Genomic DNA, 8,623 nt, shown 5'->3' with positions numbered 1-8,623 from the left:
GAATGGGAGAATCAGAAACTTTCATTTCTGTTTTTATCAAGAAAAATAATAGCATTTCTGAAAGTCCTACCCAACATATGTCTCATTTTATGTTTCATTTTACATAACTGTATTTCATGTGGACACATATAACTGTCAAGGTTGCTTAAGGAGTAATATTTTTTTTAACCTGGGTACAACGTCCTGAACAAAATTAGTATTTGTTTTTTTTACGTAAATCTATGAGAGTTGAGTAAACAATTGGTAGTTAGGTCACAAATTCTGTAGGCATAAATGGTTTAAATTACTTGTGGAAAATAAACAGTGGGTTAGTAGAGTGACAAACAAAATCGCTAAGTAATTTGTGGAACTGCAGTACTCTTGCCTGAAAAATCCCATGAACGGAGGAGCCTGGTAGGCTGCAGTCCATGGAGTCGCTAAGAGTCGGACACAACTGAACGACTTCACTTTGACTTTTCACTTTCATGCATTGGAGAAGGAAATGGCAACCCACTCCAGTGTTCTTGCCTAGAGAATCCCAGGGATGGGGGAGCCCAGTGGGCTGCCATCTATGGGGTCACACAGAGTCAGACACGACTGAAGCGACTTAGCAGCAACAGCAGCATCATTACATGAGACAGAAGTATAAATGAATCATACTTATGGTTCCAAATGGAACACCACTGGGATACTTGTGTACTGTTAATATTTGTATACTCAGTTGAAGAGGACTTTTTTACTTGTCTATCTGTATGCCCCACTCTTTTACCTCCTTCAAATCACCTACCCATAAATCAAAACAATATCTGTTAATTACCAGATGGGGACATAGTGTTAATTAGAAAGATATATTTAAATATGGACATAACATTTGACACAAAGCACTTTGTTTAAAGCTATGTAAATATAATGATGCAACAAATTGATGTCAGTTGCATGTGTCTCAGATTTCCAGCCTAAAGTTATAGCAGACAGAGGGATCAATAACTAATAAAGCAACAGCAACAAAAGAATTATCTATTCTCAGCTTAAATTTCTATTCCAAAAGTCCATCTAGATCCCCACTTTTGGTTTTTACCAAGTACAATAGGATGAATAAGAGAATAGGTGTCCTGATGACTTCTTGGGCTTAGCTGATAGCTCAGTTGGTAAAGAACCTGCCTGAAATGCAGGAGACCCTGGTTCAATTCCTGGGTTGGGAAGATTGCTGGAGAAGGGATAACTGGCTATCATTAATTGATCTTTACCCCTCTCTACATCAGTCCTCACTCTCATTCACTTTCATTTCTCACCTGCTAATCTCTGTAACATATTCCCTGTCCCTGATTCTCCCCTTTCCACAATCCCTTCTCAATTCCTATAATCTTTCCACTGAGCTCTCTGGAACTCTTGGATCATCATGAACACATATCCATAAGATTTTATCTGTGCCTTCCATTAACTGTCATCTGAGATGTAGTACTTAATTGAGGACCAGGTGCCGGGAGCCAGCGTGGGGAATCCCACCCATGGCAAAGGTCATGAGGAAGAGGCCTGATAGGCAAAGGTGAGATCAGGCCTCGAGGAAATCCCCCTGGGCCTTCTCACCATCTACCCCCAAACCAGAATCTGTCTGTTTTATTATTTTATGACTTTCACCAACGTTTCTGACATTAACAGGGGCTATCCCTGACCACATTTCTCTGGAAAAAGTTAACTTAGAGCTCCAGTTGACAGTCTCCTGCATATAAAAGGAGTGTTTCAGCTCAAACCCCTTTGATGACTCTCTAACTTGTCTGACAGGTTTAACTACACATGTGATTGTTTACAGCCCCCCAACCATGAGAGGCACGAAGCTTAAAGCATCTTAAAGATATAGAGCCCCTTTTTAAAGAGCTAAAAATTGTATCGGTGTAGGTTTTCATTGTTGAGTTAATGACTGCCACCAGGCCTCCATATCCTTTATCTTTTAGGCACCTGGAGGAAATTAATCAATGTAATTGGGATGTAGAAAAAAGAATATAGTAGTTTTGATGTTAGCAATACTAGACTTTTGAGTTAATGAATTTTCTCTTTGTTATAAATCACTGTACTCCTCTTTCCTTGTTATAAATTGTTGTGTCCTTGCTATGTAAGAATGTAACCTTAATTAGTGCTTTCTGAGAGCAGCACCAGACTTTAGTAAGAACAACACTTTTAGGGCAAATAAGTTTTCTGGTTGATGGACCCTTATCAGAAAAGGGCCATAAAATGCTAATAGGCCTCCTGGCCAGAAGATGATGTAAATCACCTAAGATCTGTGTATACAGCTAAGTATGCAGAGAGAAAGCCTGGTCTCAATAAGCGTCAGGGCTGCTGACCCTGCATGACTTTGTATTTTCCATTTATCTCTATGTATAACAAAAAGTATAAAAGCAGACCTGGGAAATAAAGAAACGGACCAGTTCCTGGAAAGACTGGCTTCCCCCGTGTCTTCTTTTCTTTCTTACTCTATTTTCTGGCTGATTCTCGTCTGGAGCATAGAAGCTCATCGTGTCTACTTATTTGCCTGGGCTTCTAAGACCCTCGCAAGAGGGAGCCCAAGGCAGGGCACCCTCCACTATTCAAGCAGGCGCCTGTGGCCTTATGTAGACGGTGTAAGTCTCTTGTCTGAGGCTTTATTGGCTTTCTATATAAACCAAGGAATACAGCCTCTTTCTCTCCTCTATTCTCTTAACTGTAAACTCCTTCCTTATCTCTCTCTAAATCTATATATCTCTCTCGCCACACCGTCCCCTCTTCGAATTACCCTGGATCCACCGGGGCTGGTCCCCGGCAACCAGGCTACTATTTTCCCTCCCACATTGATCAAGCCATAAATATCTTCCTTGTTCATTGATGCTACCAGACTATTCTCTCTCCCTATAGCCTCCCGTATCATGGTAGTAGACTCTATCATCAGTTACCTTTCCATTATGTAGTCACATGCCAACCTCTGCATCACTGACTCTAATGTCTCAAAGATTTCATCTTTAAAGTCACCATAGCTATCTCCACTATTACAGTTGGGGATTTCAAAATCTATATAGATGATACAACTAACATTGTGGACTGACCATTGTTTGACTTTCCTTCCCCCTGATAATGTTGGCTTTTACTCTGCATAAACCATTTGCTCTTATGATCATGCCTTAGACTTTGTTACTAACTGAAGCTGTACCCTGTAATCTCAGTATCATATAGGCTATTATCTGACTGTAACCTACTGTCATACTAGGTCACTCTCACTAATACTCCTAATTACCATGTACTTGAATTATATCAGCATTTTAAATTTCCTCATTCTGCACGTATTTTTCCTTCCTTATTCAGATTTAGTTCTTCAGCCAATCGTTATGATCTATACACCCCCAGCTTCTATCTCTTGTGCTCTATTACATTTTCTCATCTGTCTTTTCTCTTGATCTCTTAGTGGAGTGTTTCTGCATTTTTTTTTTTTTTTTTTTTTTTTACCCATTCTCTCTTCTCTGGTGATATCAGCTAGTCTCATGGCTTTCAATAATCTGTAAATTGAAATCCCAATTCACATCTCTGGTCTGAATCTTCTTAACTCCAGATTCGGTATACATATACATCTATATACATACTTTACAATCCCAGTTTGATTTAAATAAATACCTCAAACTTAAATTTCTGATCTTCTGTCAAATAACTACTGATCTTTTTTTGTTTTGTTTTGTTTTCTTTTCTTTTTTTAAAATTTATTTATTTTAATTGGAGGTTAATTACTTTACAATATTGTATTGGTTTTGCCATACATCAACATGAATCTGCCACAGGTATAATTGCTGATCTTCATCTTTCTCATTTCTGCAGATAGCATCTCCTTATTTCCAGTTATTCAGGGCAAAAACAAACAAAAGCAAAGTAAAACCAAAACAGATAAACAAAAACTCACTATTATTTGTCCCTTTTTTTTTTCTGTCACAGGTATCATTATTAAATCCTCTTAGCCAAAATATATCCTGTATCCAACCTTTTTTTTTATTATTATTATTACTTCCATTGCTAACACCCTGATCTAATCACTATCAATTTTTGCTGGAAATAGTCCAATAGGATTATAATTTCTCTCTCTTTTTTCATTTTGAATCCTTAAAATCAATTTGCAAGATGTCAAACAGAATGATCTTTTTAAAAATAGAAGATCATGTTACTCCTCTTCTCATGGTCCCCCAAGATGTTTTGTCTTCACTAGGGCAGTAGCCAAGATGTCTGAAGAAAACTTTTAGGTACATATACCTCAAACTGCTAAATGAAATATGTAATTACTCTTTCTAAATTGTGAATGGGTTGAGGGGAAAAGTAGAGGAAAGTTCAGAGACAAAAGTGTTCATAAAGCACAAACCCAGAGATTCCTACTTCAGATTTCTCTGACATTGTAAGTGACATATTAAGTAGCACATATCTTAGGTTATCAGACCACCTTCTGTGGCAGGAGCTATTTGTCCTATAGCCCAGGTACAGGAAAGTAATTTTGTTTTACAAGGTAGGTTTTGGATCTATAATCTGACTTGAAAGCATAGATTTTATTATTCTTCGGTGGCAAAGAGATCAGGAGATGGCTGCCAATTAAAAGAGTTTCTCACAGGTGCTGCAAGGAGGAGGCATGTCATACCATGCGGGTACCACATGTGGAAGCACCAAAGTTGATCAGGATGCAGAAGAGGCTTATTGTGGTTTCCGTGGGAAAGAATATAGGCAAGGCAGGATAAGCAAGGTTAGGATTGGCTAATTTGAATAATCTCAGGGCACAGTTGGGTATAGGGGCTGTCCCTGGCTGGTACTTGGCCCTGTAGTGATTAGGTGATTAAGCCCTGGGGTAATTAAGATAAAGAGACTTCAAGGGAATGGATTCTGAACTGACTGGTTTGTATATGAAAAATGTGCTCACAGGCAAGTTGGTGGCTTATCTCTATGTATTAGCTGACCGTGAGAGGTGTAGTCCTTCCATGATCAGAAAGACCTCAGATGTTGAAACACAAATATACAGAGAAAAGGAAAAAAAAAAGAAGAAAAAAACATGCTTATTACAAGTCCCAAAGGATGCCACTGGATAGCAACACTTCAGTTCTTCCACAGACTGAATCTGCAATTGACCAAGTAGTGGACACCTCCAAAATCATCCTTGCAATGGCTACAAAAAGTTTTGTTCTCCCCCATTTTTGGTTTGTTTGTTTACTTAGCTAGTTCAAGAGTTGAGTTTTTTTTTTTTTTTTTAATTTATTTTGGTTGGAGGATAATTACTTTACAATATTGTGATGGTTTTTCCCATACATCAAAATGAATCAGCCACAGGTATACATGTGTCCCACCCATCCTGAAACCCCCGCCCATCTCCTTCCCCACCCTATCCCTCTGGGTTGTCCCAGAGCACTGGCTTTGGGTGCCCTGCTTCATGCATCGAACTGGCACTGGTCATCTAGTTTACATATGGTAATGTACTGGTTTCAATGCTATTCTCTCAAATCATCCCACCCTCACCTTCTCCCACTGAGTCCAAAACTCTGTTCTTTACGTCTTGTCTCCTTTGGTACCCTGCATGTAGAATCGTTGGTACCCTCTTTCTAAATTCCATATATAGGCATTAATATCCAGTATTTATCTTTCTCTTTCTGACTTACTTCACTGTGTATAATAGGCTCCTGGTTTATCTATCTCATTAGAACTGACTCAAATATGTTCCTTTTTATAGTTGAGTAATATTGAATTGTGTGTACATAACCACAACTTTCTTATCCATTCATCTGCCAATGAACATCTAGGTTGCTTCCAGGTCCCAGCTATTGTAAATAGTGCTGCAATGAACATTGGGGTACATGTGACTCTTTCAATTCTGGCTTCCATGGGGCATATGCCCAACAGTGGGATTGCTGAGCCTCTGTGTATCCTAACTGAGAAGAAAAATACACCAAATAGAAGTTAATGAATGTTCTGTGCTTAGTCGCTCAGTCGTATCCTACTCTTTGAGACTGCATTGACTGTAGCCCTCCAGACTCCTCTGTCCATGGGGATTCTACAGGCAATAATGCTGGAGTGGGTTGCTGTGCCCTCCTCCAGGGGAATATTCTTGACCCAGGAATTAAGACAATGTCTCCTGTGTCTCCTGCATTGCAGGTGGATTCTTTACCCCTAAGCCACTGGGGAAATTCCAACAGCAAAATAAATTGAATCTAAAATGTATTTTCAATATATATTACCATACCAGAAATTTAAAAATAATTCTGACTGATTAGAAAAAGAGCAGTGTTCCTAGGATGATCTAAAGCAGAAAATGTATCAAACCTTTAAAAGTGCAATTCTAGGACACAAAAAGGAAACATTACCGTATTCATTTTATGAGATAGTTACATCAAAGCTAGAAGGATAGTAGAAAAGGAGAACCTACAGATTGAATTTACTTATGCATAGCAATGAAAAATTCTAAAAACATATAAGCAAAGAGAATACATTACAGAGTATAAGAACAATATTTCATGACTTGTTTATATTAATATTAGGAATAAAGGAATTATTCAATATCTTTGTTAGTAGTAATGAGAAAAATCATATGCTTGTCTCTAAATATCTCAAAGAGAAATAAAAGTTCACACTCACTTTTTAACCTTTAAACAATATTCATGTAATAGTAATAGATTTATATGGCTAAACAAGTTATTATAATCCAAAATTAACTTCATGATAATGTCAAAATTAAATAGAACTTATGAATATCATTACCTTTACTATATTTCATTTTCTGGGTAGATCCTATCCATCTTAATTAGATAAGAAAATAAAATTTAAAAATAAAAGAACTGGAAAGGACTTAAATTATTATTGTTTCACATGACTTGGGTAATTTAAGATAACCAAATAAAAAGCTATTAAAATAGATATGCAGAAAGGTGTTTAGAAAATTAAAATTTAGAAAAGTTTAGAAAATTAATGAAAACTTTTATACTTCATATAAACAAGAAGAAAAGTTAGAAAATATTTACCAACATTATCCTTTCTTTTTCAGATTATTCCCTGACCTAAAAACCCTCTCTGTTTCATTTCCTCTTCCTCCCCAGTTCTCAACCAAAATGAGCAGTGTGCATATTTTATTAAGTCTCTTCATTTGAGTAAGTTCTATGATCTACTAAAAAAAGTGGAAGCAGTGACAGATTTTATTTTCTTGGGCTCCAAAATCACTGAGAATTGTCTCTGCAGCCATGAAATTAAAAGATGTTTGCTCCTTGGGAGGAAAGCTATCATAAACCTAAACAGTGTATTAGAAAGCAGAGACATCACTTTGCTGACAAAGGTCCATATAGTCGAAGTTACTGTTTCTCCGGTTGTCATTACCGATGGTAAGAGTTGAACCATAAAGAAGGCTGAGTGCTGAACAATTGATTCTTTTCAATCATGGGGCTGGAGAAGACTCTTTAGAGTCCCTTGGACTACAAGGAGATCAAACCAGTTAATCCTAAAGGAAATTAACCCTGAATATTCATTAGCAGGACTGATGCTGCAGCTGAAGCTCCAATACTTTGGCCATCTGATGCAAAGAGCCAACTCACTGGGAAAGACACTCATGCTGGGAAAGACAGAAGGTGAAAGGGGGAGAGGGCAGCAGATGATAAGATGGTTAGATAGCATCACTAACTCAATGGACATGAAATTGGGGAACTGCTGGGAGGTAGTAAAGGACAGGGAAACTTGATGTGCTTCAGTACATGGGGTTGCAAAGACTTAAACACAATTTAGCAACTGAACATCAACAACAAACATCTACTATGACTCTTACAGAAGCTTCAACTTTGCGATATTCTTTCTCTTTTGAGGAAGTAGGTAATTTTACTCCAGTCTCAGGCCCTTCAGTTTATTCTCTCTTTTGTGTAGTTTTTTCATACATACTCTCGCATTCCCCATTCTCTGTAAAGTTTTGACAAGAGCTTTTGAAATAATTCTGCTGTAATGTAGAGCTTACTTTTCTATTTACAGGTAATTTGGAGTTTGAGATTGTGTAGTATTATTTGTTATACTCAATGAATTGTATGGTTTTTTTGGGAGGATATTTCCTGATGTTTGAAATTTACATGGTCACCATTATTCTTGACTACTTGGAAGACTAACAGTTGAAAATTAAAACCTAAAGGATGGCTTTAACAACATATCAAACTCAACTGAAGTGAATATTAGAATAATAGATAGGTATAAAGAAGTAGAGTGCATCAAAGAGAGAGAGAAAGATATGGAAGATTTGAGACAGAATTAAATGCATGAAGACTAAAGAGAATAAATACTGGGGACCAATTTGCATTTTTTCCATAATGTGTGAGATATGGTTATGGCATATTTACTTCCCCATAGCTGTTCATAATCTTTCTTTCTATATCTATTGTCACTGCTGTTTTTATTATCAATTTGTAGCAATGTTGCATATAGTAAAGAAATTAATCTTCCATTGCTGAGTTGTCATTTTCTTTTGAGATGGTCATTTTATATTTTGACAAAATGTGAGTGCATTCTACAAAATTTGATATTTTAAAACTGTTAAGTATTCGTATGAAATTTGCATGTCTGATTCTATATTTGCAATCATAATTTTTGAAGGCTTGGTAGAAAAATATCTTAGTATTTTTATATTGATAATTGCATA

Source organism: Budorcas taxicolor, chromosome 1 (genome assembly GCF_023091745.1).
Source record: "Budorcas taxicolor isolate Tak-1 chromosome 1, Takin1.1, whole genome shotgun sequence".
Lineage (NCBI taxonomy): Eukaryota > Metazoa > Chordata > Mammalia > Artiodactyla > Bovidae > Budorcas > Budorcas taxicolor.
Note: the sequence above shows the minus strand (reverse complement) of the source record.